The following is a 21732-nucleotide window of genomic DNA, read 5'->3' on the forward strand; positions in this document are numbered from 1 at the left end:
TTGAATATATTTAAGACTGAGATCAATAGATTTTTGGATAATAAGGGAACCAAAGGATATGGGGATAGTGAGGGATAGTTGAGTTGAGGTAGAAGATCAGCCATGATCTTATTGAATGGCAGAGCAGGCTCGAAGGGCTGAATGGCCTACTCCTGCTCCTATTTTTTATATTCTTCTGTTCTTATGAGAAAACAATAGATTGTGAAGTTTCCATTCTTCAGTAGAATCGCATAAATGTTATTAGTTTGCAATCATAGAATCATAGAATCATAGGCCCCGATATTATGAGCTGTAAGGCCCGCCCATTTTTCAGTGGTCCTTGGGCCCGCTGCCGCTGGGTCCAGCCGGGAGCCAGTTTTGCTCAGTATTGTGGATGGTAGTGGCAGCCAGCGGGCAGGCGTGGGCAGCAGCGGGTGGTGGTAACAGTGGACGGGAGGTACAGGCCTCTCAAATAGTAGAAATTCGGAGGCGCTGCAATGGCGTGTGCGAGAATTGGTTTTTTTGTAGTTCTATCAGCACACCGACGTAATTTCTACCGCGATTGAGGCTGCTGGGACATCTGCGCATGTGCCTAAATGGTGAACACTGTCTTGCACCTGCCAGTTGTATAGGGGAATGTGTAGGAGAGACAGAGCTGCAAACTTTTCAGAAGCCATTGCTTAAGTGATTTCACATGAATGGAAAAAAAGCCTCAAAGAAGACTGTCAAGACCAGGCCCAGAGCTCCCTGGTTTAATGATAAGGAACTGGAGGAGCTTGTATCAGAGGTGGAGCGCAGGTATAAAGACCTCACCCGGGAGGGTCATGGCAAACCTCCACCACCCCAATACAAATGCATTTGAAGGGAGATTGGTGAGATGGTGTCCTCAATGGGCAACATTGAGCGAGATGGAGACCAATGCAGGAAATGTTGGAACAATGTGGTGGCGTCAGCAAGAGTAACATAGAAACATAGAAATTTACAGCGCAGAAGGAGGCCATTCTGGCCCATCGTGTCCACGCCGGCCGACAAAGAGCCACACAGCCCTTGGTCAGCAGCCCTAAAGGTTACATATAAACCTATGAATAATGACGGAAAAGCAAAGAGCACCCAGCCCAACCAATCCGCCTCCCCACAACTGCGACACCCCTTACACTAAAACATTCTACACTCCACCCCAACCGGAGCCATGTGAGAAGCCCTTATGGCTAAAGGGATCAATGGTGGTGCAGGCTCAAAGGGCCAAATGGCCTACTCCTGCACCTATTTTCTATGTTTCTATGTTTCTATGTATTCTGGATACCCTGGCTGGTGCGTACTGAAGGGCATCGCCAGATCTGTCTAGCCACCTAAAGTGCATCTTCAATTTGGCGATGGATTGTTCGATCACACATCTGGTGGTCATATGGCATTCATTGTAGCTCTGTTGGGCTTCATTAGTTCGGTTTCTGATGGGTGTCATCAGCCAAGTTTGACGGGAGTATACCTTGTCTCCTAGCAGCCATCCCTAAAGTCTGCTTGCAGGTCCAAAGAGATCAGGGAGCTTGGAATGCTGCAGGATGAAAGCATCATGGAAGCTACCCGGGCATCTTGCGCACACCTGCATAAACATATTTTTATTGTTGCACACCAGCTGCACAAGATGCTCTTACAGTTGACAAATATTCCAGGTAGTTCTGGGGTTGCCTGGATTGCTACATGTGTGTGTGTGTGTGTAGTCGATGGCGCCATACACCTGTGGGAAGCCAGCCAGAGATGCAAACCCAGAGATGCAAACCCAGCACCTGCTCATTCTGATTGGTGTTATCGCAGGCGAAGTTCACATAATTGTTAGTCCTAGCAAAAAACTCATTAGTCACCTGTCTTCTGCATTTGTGGGCCGCTGACCGGGAGATCCAGGCTATGTCTCCGGCAGAGCCCCGGAAGGATCCAGAAACAAAAAAGTTGAGGACGGTGGTCACGTTAACATGCATGGTCATCAGGTCCAGCTGGAAGCAGGTCTTCTTCTAGGAGGCTGCAAATGTCTGCCACAACCTGACGTGACAACCTGAGCCTCTTGAGACACTGCTGTTCAGACGTGTCAGAGAAACTCAGCCTCTGCCTGTACACCTGTGTTGTGGGTAGAGCCTCTTGCCAGCTGCTCCCCCCTGCTGCTATCCTCTCTGCTGTCAGCTGCAGCAGGCTGGTGCTGGTCATATTGCTCCTTGTCCGAGTTCCAATCTAAGGCAGCCAGCGTGCCACCTATCCTGATGTTATTCAGCAAACCTCCACAGTGTAGAAAGTAAACTCTCACCAAAGGTACTTTGAACAAACCCTTTCCCACGAGTAGATAAGAATGCAGCAGTGAGCACTGAGTATTTATTGCAGTATTTTCATGAGTTCTAATCAGCCCCTTCAATTGCCGTTGTGTACTCGCCTTGCTATCGGGAAGCCCAAAAAACCCAGGGATATGATGTTAAGCACAAAACTGTGTTGAAATATTGCTCCAATTGTGCGGTTACCATAAGTTGAAAGGTGACCCTCCTTTCCTGAGGAACCAGTCTCGTAAGCTTGAGTTAAATGCAGAAGTTGGCAGGTTCGAGCTGGCTTCCTCTCCACTGACATTTTTGCTTGGTTTAACTGCCCCCCCACACCCTGCCCGACCTGTAACCAAACCCACATGCTCCTCCAGATTAAAATTCCTCCCTATGTTGCACAATGATCAAAAAGTGGATTACACACTAATGCACAAAGGCCAAATGTATAAAACTACGCTCCCAGTAGGGCATTTTGCCAGTCCGGATTACACTTCGACATCTTGAGAATGTGCTCCTCACAATTTTCCATTAGTTAAAATGAAAGGGCAGAAAATCATGGTTCTGAATTTATACAATGAACTCCCAGTGGATGAAGGTCCTCAATATCCCTCCTGCACAAAAAATATGACTCAGAAAATAAAGTCGGACTGGAGCACACAATCTAGCCTGACACTCAATCTAGTCATCATCATCATAGGCAATCCCTCGGAATCAAGGAAGACTTGCTTCCACTCTTAAAATGAGTCCTTAGGTGGCTGAACAGTCCAATACGAGAACCATAGTCACTGTCACAGGTGGGCAGATAGTCGTTGAGGGTAAGGGAGGGTGGAATGGATTTGCCGCACGCTCTTTCCGCTGCCTGCACTTGATTTCTGAATGCTCTCAACGTTGAGACTCGAGGTGCTCAGCACCCTCCCGGATGCACTTTCTCCACTTAGGGCGGTCTTTGGCCAGGCACTCCCAGGTGTCGGTGGGGATGTTGCACTTTATCAGGGAGGCTTTGAAGGTGTCCTTGTAACGTTTCCTCTGCCGACCTTTGGCTCGTTTGCCGTGAAGGAGTTCCGATTAGAGCGCTTGCTTTGGGAGTCTCGTGTCTGGAATGCATGACAATGTGGCCTGCCGAGCGGAGCTGATCAAGTGTAGTCAGTGCTTCAATGCTGGGGCTGTTGGCCTGGTCGAGGACACTAATGTTGGTGCATCCAAGAGGATTTTACAGAGACATCGTTGATGGTATTTCTCCAGCGACTTGAGGTGTCTACTGTACATGGTCCATGTCTCTGAACCATACAGGAGGGCAGGTATTACTATAGCCTTATAGACCATGAGCGTGGTGGCAGTTTTGAGGGCCTGGTCTTCGAACACTCTTTTCCTCAGGCGGCCAAAGGTTGCATTGGTGCACTGGAGGCAGTGTTGAATCTCATCATCAATGTCTGCTCTTGTTGATAAGAGTCTCCTGAACTTTGGGAAATGGTCCACGTTATCCAGGGCAGCGCCGTGGATCTTGATGATTGTGGGGCAGTGCTGTGCAATGAGGACAGCCTGGTGGAGGACATTTGTCTTACGGATATTTAGCGTAAGGCCCATGCTTTTGTACGCCTCAGTAAATACGTCGACTAGACTCAATCTAGTACGGCACTGTTGAAGATACATGGGTACATACCATGGAGATTCATAAAAAGTTGAAATCCATTTTCGCATTAATTTGCATACATCTCAAGTTTACTTAACAGAACTTGGTATTCTGATTACAGATTGATCCACCAATGTGGCAACCGTGACTCTGAAACGTCTCCGACCCGAATTCTTTTTGCGAAAGTATCTGGTGGTCCCAGACGTGCCTTCGATTCCGTTCAGAGGCTTTCTTTTCCTGCGCATCGCAGCGTGCCCATGTCTTCGAGATATGGAAGGTGAAGTTGGAGTCACGTGGGCCTGGACAGCCAATCACGGTACAGTATTCTCATTGATAGTAATGGGAACTCCGATTTTACGAGTTTCCATTACTATCAATGAGAATAACCCCCGAAAATACCCAAACACAACATAATAAAAAAAGCATCTCACATATTTAAAATTAATTTAAATTAAAGTTAATTAAATGTTTAAGAAAAAATGCATATTTTAGGGATTTTTTTTAATGTGTTTTAATAGGGTTTAAAATAAACTTACCTTAATGGACAGGGTTTTTACTATAAAAATGTGTATTTAAATTTAATTTTTATATGTTTTAAAACTCTTACGCTGGTAAAAGTAGTCTATGCGCAAATAGTCCAATCTCACCCGCTCAAATGTCCTTGCTGCGGGGATGCGGAAGATCTGTCAAGAGATATCTTGACAGATCGGAAAAGCCGGTTTTTGGCGCATGTACATTGCATGCCTAAAACTGACTTTTGCGAGGCCTAACCGGTTCGTACGCATTCCGTACGCACCTGGCGAGGCCGGGATTTCACGCCCAATATTAAGAACACACCTTTCCAAAACCTTCAGGCCCACAAAATTCAACCAGGTCAAATTAACAAGTTAAGCACTATACATCAAAATAGGCCTGAAGTACATGGGTTTTGAGGACTGGAATGGCTAGGTTCAGGAGATCACAGGTCACAATTCAGATTCCTGTGCTTCACATATTTTTGGAGCCTGAATAATGAGCAATTTTTATATTATGGCTTTAAAGAAACAAAGAAAGAGTTGCAGTTTTATAGCATCTTTTTACAATGATAGAATGTTCCAAAGCACTTTACACTGATACAGTGTCAGATGTGACTCTCGCCTCTGAGTCAGAAGGTTGTGGGTTCAAGTTCCTCGTTAGAGACTTGAGCATAAAAATATAGGCTGAAAAGGCACTATATAAATGCAAGACTTTCTTCTTTTCTTCTAAATGACCAAATAATCTGTTTCTTAGTGATGTCGGTTGTAGGATAAACATTTACTGGGACACCTAGAATATTGGGCAGTCCACATCTGAATTCCTGATATGCACTGCCAACAGGGAGTGTGAACTCAGAATATCATCTGCTTATCCCACCACCCCATCCCTCCAACCCCCTCCCCCGTGCACCACCTCCTCCATTGAGTCTCTATTATATTGACTTTAAAAAATGCTCAGCCTTATGATATGAAATAAGTGATCGATAATATCTCAAATGATTAAACGAGATAACAATTCACCAGTCAACTGCACACACAACACACACAGGATTATCAAAAAAGTAATCCACATTTGAATATGTAGTACTGTTCCTGGTAGTACTGGGATTATATTTATTGCATCTCTGTTAGTAAAATATTTCTAAATGCCAAACAAACACTAGTGTGACTCAACAACAGAATATAGCAAGCTAATTGCACAACTTATCACTGAGACATGTTAAGATAAAAACATTTTTCCCTAACTACTTTTGTTTCTGTATTTACACTTTTAGGAAGGAATTTTATATTCATTACTTACATCAGTATGAATACTTCTCAAAGAGATTTGTTGTGCTATGGTGTGAAAAAGATACACTTATTGAACAGTGTGATGTGGAATTCTGCACTGACAGATGAACACTGAGATTTAAATAAAACAGAACAAGAAGATGCTTACTGTATTGGCACCCACACCACTGTGTGCTTTGCAAAATATGATTGATCCCATAATTCTATAAATTGCTTTTGGTGAAACATGCGTGGGTTAAATGTGGGTGAAAATAAGTTTTTTGGCGTAGCAAAGTGCTAGTTCCCTTGTTTTCAGTCTGTGGTCATGCAACAGCTGTGGCTGAGAGTAGGAAGGCTACTTGTTCTTCGGCCTCTGCCAATGCCAGAGGCTGGTAATAGCTGCACAGAAGCAACATGATGCTGAGAACAATAAAGGGAGTTTATCCATGCAAATACATTTTTTATACTTGTTCTTCTCTGCTATTGCACATGGGGAGTGAAGACCAAGTGAAATCTTTAGGTTCAAGAGTGAAGGATAAATGGACCAGAGCATGCTGACAATATTCAATCCACATTTTAAAGTCATACATTCTATCCTTATTTTTATTTAAAACTTTCATCTTATATTATCAGTTACAGTTAAATGACAAAACCTAAAGGCAATTTGGGAAGCAGAAAAGTAATCTTCGTTGGAGCAAAGGGATTTCTCAACTGCATGTGGAGCAGCTTGGAGTCACAAAATTAAGGCACTACAGTGACATCACAGGCAAGAAGGGTGTAATTACAGTATGACAAATTTACTTAGGCAGCTAAACAAAAAATATTTCATGGGATGTGGGCATGTCAACATTTACTGCTCATCCCTTCTTTCCCTTGAGAAGGCGGTGGCACCTTCTTGAACTGCTGCAGTCCGTGTGGTGTAGGTAGTGCTGTTATGGAGGGAGTTAAAGGATTTTAACCCAGCAACGATGATGGAACAGCGATATATTTCCAAGTCAGGATGGTGTGTGACTTGGAAGGGAACATGGAGGTGATGGTGTTCCCATGCGCCTACTGCCCTTGTCTTTCCAGGCAGTAGAGTTTGTGGGTTTGGGAGGTGCTGTCAATATCAATATGGACATATGAATTTACAATGATGAAAGTTGACACAGAAGTGTGATAGATACATGACAACAGGAATTAAACTTTTGTAGACAGGAAATGTGCCCAGAGATAGATCTACACTAGATACTTGTTGATCTCCAGTGGCATTTCATACAGACAGTCAAGATCAAATGCTGTTTTCAGGTCAAGCACATTTAGAGGCCAAGGGGATAATTGGATTGTGGAAAAGGAAGGAAGGGGAGGAGAATAGTAAGGTATTCTCAGGGAGGGGTGATGCTGAAGTACCTCAGTGTGAAGGGGTATTGTTGGGGCGTGGAAGGGGGCACTGGATTTTCCAAACAATAGAGTTGCTGATTTTTGATGAATGAGACTGCGATTCTTCTAACCTTGAAGAATTTCAATTTTTTAAAGCAACACAGATCCCAATTTTATTACTTTTAATAAGACTTGACTTTAAAAAAAAATAAAACATAAAACCAAAATCAAAATCAAAAAGATATGTCAGTCTGCAATGCTAGAACGTCTTGGTTTTTGGATAGGCACCAATTTCTCCATATTTGTTTTTGCAAAGCTTAACACTTAAAACCTTGACACATTGCCAACTACATGCATAACAGGTATCCTAGATGAATATGGAAAATTTTATAATGGGATTTTCCATAAGAGCAGGAATTATCAATGCTTGTGAAATGGAATGCTGTGAGTCAATTACCATTTTAAACAAAATACGTATTGTATAAGCATGATTATATATATAAATAAATATAAATATGCATCAAAACAAATTAGTTCAAAACACAGAAGAATTATTTTATAATTTGAAAGGAGTGTACATAGCTGCAAGAGCTAAAAAGCTAGTCTTCAGCCTCAAATAAAAACAGCTGGAATTATTACTTTGCGTGATTGGATTGGTATGCTGTCCCTAATTCCTGGTACAAATCAAAGGCGCATTTATTTTGTTGACCAGCAACAGCTGGGGATTAAATCACCTACTTATTTGGTAAGCAGTCTTTAATGAGAACAGCATTATCGTCACTTGCAAAAATTCTAGGTAGTGTGAAGTATTTCTTGACTCGGCTTTGGAGGCAATCGGTGATCCGGGCGCAAATTTCACCTGTTTTGAGAAGTTTTTTTTCTCGAGTTTCCATCAAACACAAAATCTGCCACTAACCATCGCAGGCTGGCAATCTTTTAAAATGTTGCTTTCAAAAATATTCCTTGATATATTTAAGAGTGGTAACTTGATACAATTTGATTAATATTGCTGAAAATGGGCTTATCACAAAACTCACAGTGTCAATCCACCACCTGTGAGTAATCTGATTTTAAATGATTGAAAATGACTTAAAAAAAATATGCAGAACCATTTGCTAGTTATATTGGGGTGCAGTAGTCAGTTTCTAAGTAATTAAAAAAAAAATTCATTCAAAAAGCTTTTAAAACATGCCTATTCGTGTCCTTGTGCCCAAATGATCCAGCTTAAATTTTAGAGCCTCCTCGAAGGCCTGCAAAGGAGCGCAATTAGCGGAAACCCAATGGTGCTTAATTCACCCTGGGGGCATGGCTCGTTTTGTGGGAGGGTCCGGCTTCTAGCATTTTCTGTTTTTATTTCTGAACGATATCTTCAGCTATGGCGCAAACCTATGTAGCATGTACTTCTGAAGTTCTGCCAAAGAATAAACAGAATGTGAATTTTGGATATATAAACAGAAAATGCTGGAACTCAGCAGGCCAGGCAGCAGCTATGGAAGAGAAACAGAGTTAATGGCCTAGAATTTGTGGAAGGATGCCTCCGACCGCAAAAATTACTACGAAAGTACCTGGTGGTCCCGGAGGTTCAGAGACATGTGGTCCTGGGCCTTTACGCGAAGGTCTGTGTAGACTCACACGTATCCCAAGGACGTATGGGCTTCGTACGCATCCCTGAGATCATGTGGGCACGTCCAACATTCAGGGTACGGGTAGTCCCATTCATAATAATTCCTGATAAACAGAACCACCATAAGTATGAATGGAAATACCCCTAAAAACAAACAAACACTGAAAATAAATTGAAAAACATCACATATTTCAAATTAATCAAAGTGGAATTACTTAATTACTTAAAACAAAAATGTAATTTAAAAAAAAATAAAGTTACATATTTTAAAGAGCTGAAAAATAAACTTACCTTATTTAAGAGGATTTTAAATGTTTAAATTATTAAATATATATATATATATTCCTGTATGTTAAAAGTCTTACACTGATAAAAGCAGGTCTTACGCCTTATGCCTGCTTTTATCAGTCGGAAGAATTTCAAGGGCAATCACTGGGCAGGAGTTGGGCAAATAGCCTAACCCTCCGCCCACAGAGGCCCTTTACCTTTGCATGCTCTTTACCTACAGGCCCCTAGGGACCGCGAATTCAGGCCTAATGTTTCAGGTTAATGACCACTCATCATAACTGGAAAACGTTATCGATGTAACAAATTTTAAGCAAATGCAGGTGCAGGAAAAGTAGGAAGGGGAGGAAAGAAAAAAATGTAAGGTCTATCATAGGGTGAAAGGCAGGAGAGATTAAATGAACAGCAGAATCATTACCAGCACCTGCTGTCCAAAAAAATGGGAGCAGCGGTTATGATCTGAAATTGTTGAACTCGATGTTGAGTCCAGAAGGCTGGAAAGTGCCTCTATCTCTCTCTTAGGCAGTCCCTCGGAATCGAGGATGACTTGCTTCCACTCTAAAAATGAGTTATCATGTAACTAATCAGTCCGATACGAGATCTACAGTCTCTGTCACAGGTGGGGCAGACGGAGATAGAAGGAACGGGTGGGTGGGGTACTTGGGATGCCATGTACTCCTTCCACTGTTTATGTTTGGTTTCAGCTTGCTCTCGGCATAGAGACCCGAGGTGTTTGCCGCCTTCCCGAATGCTTTTTCTCCACTTTGTGCGGTCTAGGGTCAGGGATTCCCAGGTGTTGATGGGGATGTTGCACTTTTTCAAGGAGGCTTTGAGGGTGTTCTTGAAGCGTTACCTCGGCCCACCTGGGGCTCGCTTGCCATGTCAGAGCTCCGAGTAGAGTGATTGTTTTTGGAGTCTCGTATCAAGCATGCAGATGACGTGGCCTGCCCAACAGAGCTAATCGAGTGTGGTCAGTGCTTCGATACTGGGGATGTTGGCCTGAGCGAGAACGCTGACGGTGGTGCGTCTATAAGAACATAAGAACATAAGAAATAGGAACAGGAGTAGGCCATACTGCCCCTCGAGCCTGCTCCACCATTCAATAAGATCATGGCTGATCTGATCATGGACTCAGCTCCACTTTCCCGCCCGCTCCCCATAACCCCTTATCCCCTTATCGTTTAAGAAACTGCCTCTTTCTGTCTTAAATTTATTCAATGTCCCAGCTTCCACAACTCTCTGAGGCAGCAAATTCCACAGATTTACAACTCTCTGAGTGAAGAAATTTCTCCTCATCTCAGTTTTAAATGGGCGGCCCCTTATTCTAAGATCATGCCCTCTAGTTCTAGTCTCCCCCATCAGTGGAAACATCCTCTCTGCATCCACCTTGTCAAGCCCCCTCATAATCTTAAACATTTCCAATGAGTAGAGGTCCAACCTACTCAACCTTTCCTCATAAGTCAACCCCCTCATCCCCAGAATCAACCTAGTGAACCTTCTCTGAACTGCCTCCAAAGCAAGTATATCCTTTTGTAAATATGGAAACCAAAACTGCATGCAGTATTCGAGGTGTGGCCTCACCAATACCTTATATAGCTGTAGCTAGACTTCCCTGCTTTTATACTCCATCCCCTTTGCAATAAAGGTCAAGATACTTTCATGCACAAGTACCCCCTGTCCCGCTGTACTGCGGCACTTTGCAATCTTTCTCCATTTAATTAATAACTTGCTCTTTGAGTTTTTCTTGCCAAAGTGCATGACCTCACACTTTCCAACATTATATTCCATCTGTCAAATTTTTGCCCACTCACTTAGCCTGTCTATGTCCTTTTGCAGATTTTTTGTGTCCTCCTCACGCATTGCTTTTCCTCCCATCTTTGTATCATCAGCAAACTTGGCTACGTTACACTCAGTCCCTTTTTCCAAGTCGTTAATATAGATTGTAAATAGTTGAGGTCCCAGCACTGATCCCTGCGGCACCCCACTAGTTACTGTTTGCCAACCAGAGAATGAACCATTTATCTCAACTCTCTGTTTTCTTCCCAGTGGATTTGCAGGATCTTGTGGAGGCAGCGTTGGTGGTACTTCTCCAGTGCTTTGAAGTGCCTGCTGTACATTGTCCATATCTCTGAGGCATATAGGAGGGCAGAAATCACTACTGCTCTGTAGACCATGAGCTTGGTGCCGGGTTTGACATTTTGATCTTCAAACACTCTCTTCTTCAGGCAACCGAAGGCTGCACTGGCACACTGAAGGCGGTGTTGGACTTCATCATCGACGTCAGCCCAGTGGCTCCCAAGGTATGGAAAATGGTCCACGTTGTCCAAGGTCTCGTCATGGATTTTGATAATCAGGGAGCAGTGCTTTGTGGTGGGGGCAGGTTGGTAGAGCACCTTTGTCTTACGGATATTTAGTGCCCATGCTCTCGTACGCTTCGGTGAAGATGTTGACAATGGCTTGGATTTCGGCCCCAAGTGTACATAGATGCAGACATTGTCTGTGTACTGTAATTCAATGACAGAGGATGGGATGACCTTGGATCTGGCCTGGAGGTGGTGGAGATTGAACAGTTTCCCGTTTGTTCTGTAGGTAGCTCCACTCCAGCGGGGAGTTTACTGAGGGTGAGATGGAGCATTGCAGCAAGGAAGATCGAGAAGAGCGTTGGTGCAATGACACAGCCTTGCTTGACCCGGTCCAAATGTGAATTGGGTCTGTGATGGATCCGTTGGTCAGGATCACAGGTTGCATGTCGTCATGAAGCAGGCTTTTGGGGGCATCCAAATTTGAGGATGATGCTCCATAATCCCTCACGGTTAACAGTATCAAAGGGCTTTTTGAGATCAAAGAAGGCCATATACAAGGGTTGGTGCTGTTCGCTGCATTTCGCTTCTATTTGGCATATGGTGAAGATCATGTCTATTATGCCCCTTAGTGGGCAGAATCCGCATTGTGAATCTTGGAGGAGCTCTTCAGCCACTAGGAGAAGGCAATTGAGGAGAATTCTTGCAATGACTTTCCCTGTGGCAAACAGCAGGGAAACACCTCTGTAGTTACCACAATCGGACTTGTCACCTTTCTTTGAGATGTTCACGATTACCGCGTCTCTGAGATCCCCTGGCATGCTCTCCTCCTTCCAGATGAGAGAAATGAGATTGTGTATTCACGTCAAAAGTGTTTCTCTGCCATGTTTTAGTGCTTTGGCAGGGATTCCATCTGCTCCTGAGGCCTTGTTGTTCTTCAGTTGTCGGATGGCCTTTTCAACCTCATGCCGGGCTGGAGTTGTGCTGAGATGGTGGCGGGTAGCATGCTGCGGGATGGAGTCGAGGATAGTCACGTCAAAGGCAGAGTCTCGGTTGAGGAGGTCTTCGAAGTGCTCCTTCGAGAGAGCACTGACTGCCTCTCTGTCCTTGATGAGTACCTCTCTGTTCTTGGCCAGTAGTGGGAATAGGGCGTTGGGTGCTTGGGCCGTAGGTGTTCTTGACTGCGCTGAAGAATCCATGCCTGTCATGGTTGTCGGCTAGCTTTCTCTTTCTCCACCCATCATCTGTTCTTTAGGTCAGGAGTTTTTTTTGGACCTCGGCCTTCAGGCGTCTATAGAGCTGCTTTCTTGCTCTCGAGTTGTGTTGCTATTACCAATCCAAGAATGCCTTGAGCTTATGCCTTATTAGCTCCTGGATCTCCTCGTCATTCTCGTTGAACCAGTCTTAGTGTTTTCTGGTCGAGTGACCGAGCGTCTCTTCACAGGTGCTAATTATGGAGGCCTTGAGGGCAGACCAGGCGCTGTAGGCATTCTGCATCTCTAGGTCACTGGAAGTCACCAGATTGGCAGTGAGGCACTGGCTGAATAGTGCTTTCTTAGCCGGATCTTGGAGTGCTCCAGTGTTGATTTTCCTGCGGCATTGTTTTTGTTGCCGTCGCTGTTTAGGGGCTATGTTGATGGTGATGACAGAGTGGATTAGTTGGTTGTCCATCCAGCAATCGTCAGCTCCTGTCATGGCACAGGTGATGCGGATGCTTGGACGATGACATAGTCTAGCAGATACCAGTGCTTGGAGCGAGGGTGCTGCCATGAAGCCGTATTCTTGTCTTTCTAATGGAACAAGGTGTTGGTTATGATGAGTCCATGTTCTAAGCATTTCGTCAGGAAGAGGGTATCGTTGGAGTTGATGTTCCCTATCCCCCTCTGCCAATCACATCTCCCCAGAGATCTGTGTCCTTTCCAACTCGGGCGTTAAAGTGCCCCAGGAGGATCAGCTTGTTGTCCGTTGGGACTCGGGATAGGGAATGTTCGAGGCTGGAGTAAAGCTCCTCTTTGGATTCGTCTGTAGCTTCCAGTGTTGGGGCATACGTGCTGAGGACCGCAGTGCACTGGTTCCGGGCTAGGGTGATCCGAACAGTCATGAAGCGTTCATTTATCTCGCAAGGGGAGTCTCTGAGACGGCCAACTAGTTTGTTTTTTATGGTAAAGCTAACCCCGTGGAGGTGGCGATCTTCTTCTGGTTTACCTTTCCAGAAGAAGTTGGAACCACCACATTATTCCTTGAGCTGATCTTCCCCTGCCCGCTGGTCTCGCTTAGGGTGGCGATTTGAATGTCGAAATGTCTGAGCTCCCGGGCAACGATAGCAGTACGCTTTTGGAATTGTCCATGAGGATCCTGACATTTCAGGTCCCGAACTTCAGTTTGAAGGGTGGAAGATGCCTTTCTGTGAGTTATTTTAATGTGGGGTGGCCTTTGCACACCAGCTACCACACGGGCTCAATGGAGCAAGGTCCAATGGCAAGGGGATCCAAGATGACTGGAGACCAGGCTCTGCTGTATGGACCTAGTACATACAAACACACATACTCCTACTGTCCTCCATTCTCCTTCCCGCAGGACCTCTCTCCCTTGGATTCATAAGATGTAGTGCAGGCCTCACGACCTCACAAAAAGGGTAAAAAGTCACTGGTGGGCGTAGTTTATATGCCCCCAAATAATAACTTCACGGTGGGGCGCACAATAATCAAGGGAATAATGGAGGCATGTGAAAAAGGAACGGCAGTAATCATGGGGGATTTTAACCTACAAATCGATTGGTCAAATCAAATAGCCTGGAGGAGGAATTCATAGAATGCATACGGGATTGTTTCTTAGAACAGTATGTTACAGAACCTACAAGGGAGCAAGCTATCTTAGATTTGGTCCTGTGTAATGAGACAGGAATAATAAACGATCTCCTCGTAAAAGATCCTCTCGGAATGAGTGATCAGTGTGGTTGAATTTGTAATACAGATTGAGGATAAGGAAGTAGTGTCTCAAACGAGAGTACTATGCTTAAACAAAGGGGACTACAATGGGATGAGGGCAGAGTTGGCTAAAGTAGACTGGAAACAGAGACTAAATGGTGGCACAATTGAGGAACAGTGGAGGACTTTTAAGGAGCTCTTTCATAGTGCTCAACAAAAATATATTCCAGTGAAAAAGAAGGGCGGTAAGAGAAGGGATAACCAGCCGTGGATAACCAAGGAAATAAAGGAGAGTATCAAATTAAAAACCAATGCTTATAAGGTGACCAAGGTTAGTGGGAAACTAGAAGATTGGGAAAATTTTAAACGACAGCAAAGAATGACTAAGAAAGCAATAAAGAAAGGAAAGATAGTTTACGAGGGTAAACTTGCGCAAAACATAAAAACAGATAGTAAAAGCTTTTACAGATATATAAAACGGAAAAGTGTGACTAAAGTAAATGTTGGTCCCTTAGAAGATGAGAAGGGAGATTTAATAATGGGAAATGTGGAAATGGCTGAGACCTTAAATAATTATTTTGCTTCAGTCTTCACAATGGAAGACACAAAAACCATGCCAAAAATTGCTGGTCACAGGAATGTGGGAAGGGAGGACCTTGAGACAATCACTATCACTAGGGGGGTAGTGCTGGACAGGCTAATGGGACTCAAGGTAGACAAGTCCCCTGGTCCTGATGAAATGCATCCCAGGGTATTAAAAGAGGTGGCGGAAGTTAGACCAGATGCATTCGTTATAATCTACCAAAATTCTCTGGACTCTGGGGAGGTACCAGCGGATTGGAAAGCAGCTAATGTAACACCTCTGTTTAAAAAAGGGGTCAGACAAAAGGCAGGTAACTATATGCCAGTTAGTTTAACATCTGTAGTGGGGAAAATGCTTGAAACTATCATTAAGGAAGAAATAGCGGGACATCTAGATAGGAATAGTGCAATCAAGCAGACGCAACATGGATTCATGAAGGGGAAATCATGTTTAACTAATTTACTGGAATGGATGTGGTGTATTTAGATTTCCAAAAGGCATTCGATAAGGTGCCACACAAAAGGTTACTGCAGAAGATAAAGGTTCGCGGATTCAGAGGAAATGTATTGGCATGGATAGAGAATTGGCTGGCAAACAGAAAGCAGAGAGTCGGGATAAATGGGTCCTTTTCGGGTTGGAAATTGGTGGTTAGTGGTGTGCTACAGAGATCGGTGCTGGGACTACAACTGTTTACAATATACATAGATGACCTGGAAGAGGGGACAGAGTGTAGTGTAACAAAATTTGCAGATGACACAAAGATTAGTGGGAAAGCGGGTTGTATCGAGGACACAGAGAGGCTGCAAAGAGATTTAGATAGGTTAAGCGAATGGGCTAAGGTTTGGCAGATGAAATACAATGTCGGAAAGTGTGAGGTCATCCACCTTGGAAAAAAAAACAGTAAAAGGGAATATTATTTGAATGGGGAGAAATTACAACATGCTGCGGTACAGAGGGACTTGGGGGTCCTTGTGCATGAATCCCAAGGAGTTAGTTTGCAGGTGCAGCAGGTAATCAGGAAGGTGAATGGAATGTTGGCCTTCATTGCGAGAGGGATGGAGTACAAAAGCAGGGAGGTCCTGCTGCAATTGTATAGGGTATTGGTGAGGCCGCACCTGGAGTACTGCGTGCAGTTTTGGTCACCTTACTTAAGGAAGGATATACTAGCTTTGGAGGGGGTACAGAGACGATTCACTAGGCTGATTCCGGAGATGAGGGGGTTACCTTATGATGATAGATTGAGTAAACTGGGTTTTTACTCGTTGGAGTTCAGAAGGATGAGTGGTGATCTTATAGAAACATTTGAAATAATGAAAGGGATAGACAAGATAGAGGCAGAGAGGTTGTTTCCACTGGTCGGGGAGACTAGAACTAGGGGGCACAGCCTCAAAATACGGGGGAGCTAATTTAAAACCGAGTTGAGAAGGAATTTCTTCTCCCAGAGGGTTGTGAATCTGTGGAATTCTCTGCCCGAGGAAGCATTTGAGGCTAGCTCATTGAATGTATTCAAGTCACGGATAGCTAGATTTTTTAACCAATAAGGAAATTAAGGATTACGGGGAGCGGGCGGGTAAGTGGAGCTGAGTCCACGGCCAGATCAGCCATGATCTTGTTGAATGGCGGAGCAGGCTCGAGGGGCTAGATGGCCTACTCCTGTTCCTAATTCTTATGTTCTTATAATCTTGCTATTGGTCTATGCTGTGCCTTCCCTGGGCCTTGACCCCACTGTTGGTCTATGCTGCTCCACTCTTGGGCTGGCTGCTCTTCTTATCCTGCTGCCGGTGGTGGTGTTGCCTCCGAGGTCGGGGGGTCGGCGCTGTGACTGCCCAAAATTTGAATAATAAAGTACATTTTTTAAAGGATTGAAAAATAAACGTACCTTATTTAAGAGGATTTTAAATGCTTAAATTATTAAATATATATATTTTCCTGTACGTTAAAAGTCTTATGCTGATAAAAGCAGGCCTGACGTCTCCACCCGCAGAGGCCCTTTACCTCCGCATGCCCTTTACCTACGGGCCCCTAGAGACCGCGAATTCAGGCCTAATGTTTCACGCTAACGACCACTCTTCATAACTGGAAACCGTTACAGATGTAACAAGTTTTAAGCAAGTGTAGCGAAAGTATGAAGGGAAGGGAAGAACCAAAGGGAAAGTCTATGATAGGGTGGAAGGCAGGAGAGTTTAAATGAACAGCACCTGCTGTCCAAAAGAATGGGAGGAGTAGTTATGATCTGAAATTGTTGAACTCGATGTTGAGTCCAGAAGGCTGTAAAGTGCCTAATCAAAAGAAGAGGTGCTGTTCCACGAGCCTCCATTGAGCTTCATTGGAAAAGTGTAGGAGGCCGAGGACAGAGAGGTCAGAGTGTGAGTTGGGCGGAGAATTAAAATGGCAAACAACTGAAAACTCAGCTACACGCTTGCGGACTAAACGGAGGTGTTCTGCAAAATGGTCAGACAATCTGTTTTTGGCACCCTAGTGTTGAGGAGACCACATCATGAGCAGCAAATAAAAGATACTAAATTGAAAGAAGTAGAACTAAATCATTGTTTCACATGGAAGGAGTCTTTGGGGCCATGAACGGCGGGAAGGGAGGGCAGTTGTTGCATCTCCTGCGCTTGCATGGGAAGGTGCTTTGGGAAGTGGAGGTGGTGTTGGAGATGATTGAAGCGTGGACCAGGTTGTCATTTTGGAATGCTGAAAGAGAGTGGATGTGAAGATGTGTCTGTTAGTGGCATCATGTTCTTAGCAGGAAGAAACCTTTGGTATTGTTGCCAAATTAAGTAATTTAAGGGTTAAGTCATGGCAGGAGAGTAGAGACCCGTGTCATGCTCCTCCTGTGCTATGTGCGAAGTCAGGGACGCTTCCAGTGTCCCTGACGACTACATGTGCAGGAAATGTATCCAGCTGCAGCTCCTGACAGATCTCATTGCAGCACGAGCCATGGATTCACTCTGGAGCATCCGCGATGCTGAGGACGCCGTGAATAGCACGTTTAGTGAGTTGGTCGCACCGCAGGTAAAGGTTGCACAGGCAGATAGGGAATGGGTGACCATCAGGAAGGGCAGTGGAAGGAAGGTAGTGCAGAGGGCCTCTGCGGGCATCTCCCTCCAAAACAGATACACCACTTTGGGTACTGTTGGGGGAGATGACTCAACAGGGGAAGGCAGCAGCAGCCAAGTCCATGGCACCAGGGGTGACTCTGCTGCACAGGAGGGCAGGAAAAAGAATGGGAGAGCTATTGTGGTAGGGGATTCTATTGTAAGGGGAATAGATAGGCATTTCTGCGGCCGCAAACGAGACTCCAGGATGGTATGTTGCCTCCCTGGTGCACGGGTCAAGGATGTCTTAGAGCAGCTCCCAGTGGTGCTGCTGGTATAATGCAGCATTCTACAGTCAGTGCACTACCGTCCCAGCCTGCGCCTCCCTCTCGCATAGGTTCTGGTTCCACCTACTATGGTTTCGATTCTGACCCTTCGGGTCCCAGTGTTGCTGCTGATATCATGGAGCAGTTTACACCCATTCATCCAACATCCCAGCCCACGGCTCGCACTCGTCTGCAACACAGAGCATCCCACCATTCCAGCCTGAGCCTCTCCCTCCAGTTCAGCCGTCTGGAACACAGAGCGTCCCACAGTCCCAGCCTGCGCCTCCCTGTGCAGTGGTACCGCTTGCAACACAGAGCATCCCACCGTCTGTGCCCGCGCCTCCCAGTGTACTGGTGCCACGAGGCAGACCCAGGCAGAGGAGAAGGAGATTGGAGACACGCTCTCCTGAGATGCAGCGTGCAACAGATGCGGCTGAGGTTGTGGCATTGGGTATGGAGACCAATGAGCTTACCCGATCACTCATCGGTGGCGTCAATGCAGTAGGTGAAGAGTTGACGGCCCTGACGGGAGAAATAGCAGTAATGACACGGGAACTTAGGGAGGAAATGTCCGAGGGAGTGCAATCGACGGCTCAGGCCGTCAGGGAGGGCCTGGTTGAGGTAGCTGCTGCAATAAGGGCACACAGCCCAGCCAATCAAATGACACCCCCATGAGGAACTGAACATTCACTGAGATATGGATGAGAGATGGTTGCAGCCTTTCTTTGCTGCTTTTGTTCTTGTTCTTGATGAAGCTGTAGTAGCGTTTTTCAAATTGAAATTGTTTTGTAAGTTTTGTTATGTTACAACTTATAAAGGATCTTATGGTTTTTAAGTGATCTTATAGTGTAAATGCTCTCACATTTTTTTGTATCTTATTTAATTTTGCACCTAAAAAGTGATCCTGAAGTTTAAATGTTCTTCAGAGTGTAAGATTTTTCAAATTGAAATTGTTTTGTAAGTTTCGTAACTTTACAACTTATAAGTGATCTCAGGGTTTTCAAGTGATCTTATAGTGTAAATGTTCACATTCTGTAAATTATTTAATTTTGCATCTAAAAAGTGATCTTGAAGTGTAAGTGATCTTAGAGTGTAAAATTTTTCACATAGAAAGTGTTTTGTAACTTTTGTAACTTTACAAGTTTATAAGTGATCTTAAAGCTTTTAAGTGATTTTCAAGAGTCATATTAAAAAGTATAGTTTAATACAACAAATATTTTATTAGAGTGACGTTAACTTTTCAATAAAATATTTTTTCATTAAAACTGTTTCATGTTCCATTAACACAACACAACGTAGGAACAACTCCAAAGAATAAACATGTCCATATGCAAAAGTGGTCGCAGAGCCCTCAGGCATCAGTAGTTGAAGCATTCACGGATGAGCTGCTGGCGCAAGTCTCGAGCAATCGTTAAAGGGGCACGATGGACGGCCCTCCTCCAACCTCTTGCTCCGGCATCAGGCACTTGCATGCTTTTCTGATTGTCGTTATCATCCACATCCTGGACTTCCGTAATACTATCATCATGCATTGGACCCTCACGTCGGTCTTCGGGTTCCACTACCAGCTCCTGCTGCCTCATGATGGCTAAGTTATGAAGCATGCAGCACACAACAGTGAAGTGACCGACCATCTGAGGAGAGTATTGCAACTGTCCTCCGGAATGGTCCAGGCATCGGAATCACTGTTTCAATATGCCAATGGTCCTCTCAATGATGCTGCGCGTCGCAATGTGCGCCATGTTGTATTGATGGTCAGCTTCTGTCCGTGTCACGCGTAGGGGCGTCATGGGCCAGGTACTCAGGCCGTACCCTTTGTCTCCCAGTAGCCAGCTCTGCCCTTCTGGCTGCTGCTGAAACATGTCAGATAGAACGCTGTCGCGTAGGATGAACGCATCGTGGGTGCTGCCAGGGTATCTCGCATCGACTGACATGATGCGCTGCTTGTCGTCACACACGAGCTGCACGTTGATAGAGTGGAAACCTTTCCTATTTCGGTACTGCTCAGATTCCTCCACAGGTGCTCGCAAGGCTATGTGGGTACAATCAATGCAGTCCTGTACCTTTGGGAAGCCGGCAATCCTGAAGAAGCCCACAGCCCTCTCATGGATCGCTTGTGCGGTCATTGGGAAATTGATGAAGTCATCCCTTCGCGCATAAAGTGCAGCCGTGACCTGGTAAACGCAGGCATGTATTGCACGTTGAGAGATGGCACACTCATCTCCAGTTGTAGCCTGAAACGATCCCGAGGCATAGAAAGAAAGTGCAGCTGTTACCTTCACTTCAACAGACAAGGCAGTTATCCTTCTGCTTCTGGGCTGCAAATCTGCTCTCACCATATCACAGATCTCAGTGACAACTTCTCTGCGAAAACGCAGCCTTTTCACACAATCAGCCTCGCTCATGTCCAGGTACGAGCGCCTGGTTCAATATTGTCAACGTGGGTAAGGTCACCTGCCCATCAACCTACGGGCTACGACGTTCCTGGTGCGGTGAGCTCTAATCAAATCTCTCCTATGCAGTGAATTGATGGCGAACCATTGCATAATATGTGGTGTTGACAATGCAGCACCCATTCTGCAAATGTAAATATAAAATTGTCGATGTGGCTGCCTCTCCCTGTCCAAATGGCCTCAGTCCCCCTCACAGCTCGAAGGCTGCTGCTGTATCTTTGGCTGCCTGCCTGCCCCTCCCGTCGTCGGGACCGACGCCACACCGCTGACTGAAAGGCCTGCCTGAAGCACTTTCACACAGGTAGGAAGATGGTTTATCTTTTCTTTGCTTATAAATTTTTATTCAGGTTGGATTTATTTGTATAATATTTGTATAAGTATAACTAAGGATTTATTGTCGAATTTAATGACTTCCCTTCCCCCCACCTCGTTCCCGACGCCTAATTTGTAACCTACGCCTGATTTTTTAATGTGTAGACAAGGTTTTTTCAAGCCTACAAAAATCTTCACTTGCTCCATTCTAAGTTAGTTTGGAGTACGTTTTCACTGTGAAAACTTTCAAATCAGGCGTCAGTGGCCGGACACGCCCCCTTTTGAAAAAAAATTCAGTTCCAAAGTGAAACTGTTCTACCTGACTAGAACTGCAGAAAACTAAATGTGGAGAATTCCGATTTCTAAGATACTCCGTTCTACACCAGTTGCTCTTAAAAATCAGGAGCAAATCATGTGGAAACTTGGGGCCTATATGTGTAGAGCTGCGAAACACCAAAGGGCAGAAAATATTAGTGGGAATTGTGTACAGACCAGCAAACCATGGTAGGCAGGTTGGAGATGGCATCAAACAGGAAATTAGTGACGCGTGCAATAAGGGTACAGCAATTATCATGAGTGACCTTAATCTGCATATTGACAGGGCTAACCAAACTGGTAGCAATACTATGGAGGAGGATTTCCTGGCGTGTATAAAGGATGGTTTTCAAGACCAATATGTCAAGGAACCAACGAGAGAGCTGGCCATCCGAGACTGGGTCTTGTGTAACGAGAGAGGATTAATTAGCAATCTTGTTGTGGGAGGCCCCTTGGGGAAGAGTGGCCATAATATGGTAGAATTCTTCATTAAGATGGAGAGTGACACAGTTAATTC

General features: G+C 44.8%; 1 protein-coding gene across 5 annotated transcripts in view; it reads right to left on the reverse strand.

The window, feature by feature from the left end:
- LOC139247491 (E3 ubiquitin-protein ligase MARCHF1-like) overlaps positions 1–21732 on the reverse strand; it is an 801353-nt gene that overhangs the window by 550254 nt on the left and 229367 nt on the right. For 2 of the 5 annotated variants that reach the window (XM_070871643.1, XM_070871641.1), the window contains one exon: positions 8615–8777. The exons of the other annotated variants lie outside the window; for them this stretch is intronic. The gene's annotated coding sequence lies outside the window, so the exon portion shown is untranslated. The remainder of the gene's footprint in view (positions 1–8614; positions 8778–21732) is intronic. 5 annotated transcript variants of the gene reach the window in all.

The sequence above is a fragment of the Pristiophorus japonicus genome, chromosome 2 (assembly GCF_044704955.1).
Source record: "Pristiophorus japonicus isolate sPriJap1 chromosome 2, sPriJap1.hap1, whole genome shotgun sequence".
NCBI classification, from domain to species: domain Eukaryota; kingdom Metazoa; phylum Chordata; class Chondrichthyes; family Pristiophoridae; genus Pristiophorus; species Pristiophorus japonicus.